Below are 969 nucleotides of genomic sequence, written 5' to 3' on the forward strand. Positions count from 1 at the left end.
CCCCCCGGTCGGCGGGGCTGGCACCGCTCCGCCGCCCGCACCGCGCGGCTGGGCCTCCCCCAGCGCTGCTACACAGCGGCAGAGTTGCCTCCTTTACTTACCTGAAGGTGACGTCCCAAACTTTCGGCTTCCTGCTGTTACTAAAGACGGGCCCTGCGGCGTCGGGGATGTGCTAACAGCGTGGTGAAGGTCGACTTGCGAGGCTTGGAATTATGAATGTCTGGAAGAATTCACAGTGGCAAAGGTCTCTGTCCAAAAAGGAGACAGAGGAGTCCTGTCGTTTCACTGAAATAAAGGGAGAGGCCATGGGGCATTTCTCATGGGGTCTCTGAAACTGTTAGGGGACGCAGCCCCTCTTTATCCTAATTTCCCATCCACATCACCCTCTTCCTTTCCCCATTGGCCGAGGAACTCGGAAGGTACAGACTTCCCGAATCGTCTACTCTATGTCCCTCTCTACTATGCACCCCCCCCCCCCCCTTTTTTTTTCTTTTATGTAACAAAACACTATTCATAGTTCTGTTAAGTCTTTGTTCTTTTTCTCTGAGTTCAGGATTTTAACACAGCCTTGGCTGAGCAACAGTCGGTGCCAATTAGTAACGTTTTTTAGAACGGATAGTTTCTTCTGTTACTTCCCTTATGTATAAGTCCCTGGCCCTATCTACAAGCAGATTCATGTGGTGTGTTTGTAAAGACACATTCATCTTACTCCTTTCATGAAGCTCAGCTTTCTCTGTGTTGAATGGTCTCACAAAGTCATCTCCTTTGTCAGCTATGGAATGTTTTGTGAAATAACAAATGTCACGAAACGTGTGTTAAATAGATTTTGCAAAAAGTGGAGTCCAGAGAGTTTTAAATAATATGCTTCATTAATTCTTAGGCATATGAAATCCAGTTTCTTGAGATGTCAGAATGTAACCAGTTAGGTTTAGAGTCTACCACAAACATCCTGGTTTTCATACTGTTGTA

General features: G+C 46.6%; 1 protein-coding gene across 1 annotated transcript in view; it reads right to left on the reverse strand.

Moving 5' to 3' along the window:
• NMNAT3 (nicotinamide nucleotide adenylyltransferase 3) overlaps nucleotides 1-445 on the reverse strand; it is a 21,663-nt gene extending 21,218 nt beyond the window's left edge. The window contains exon 1 of the mRNA XM_017728847.1: nucleotides 102-445. The gene's annotated coding sequence lies outside the window, so the exon portion shown is untranslated. The remainder of the gene's footprint in view (nucleotides 1-101) is intronic.
• Nucleotides 446-969: the final 524 nt, after the last annotated feature.

Source organism: Corvus brachyrhynchos, unplaced genomic scaffold (genome assembly GCF_000691975.1).
Source record: "Corvus brachyrhynchos isolate BGI_N302 unplaced genomic scaffold, ASM69197v1 scaffold223, whole genome shotgun sequence".
Classification (NCBI taxonomy): domain Eukaryota; kingdom Metazoa; phylum Chordata; class Aves; order Passeriformes; family Corvidae; genus Corvus; species Corvus brachyrhynchos.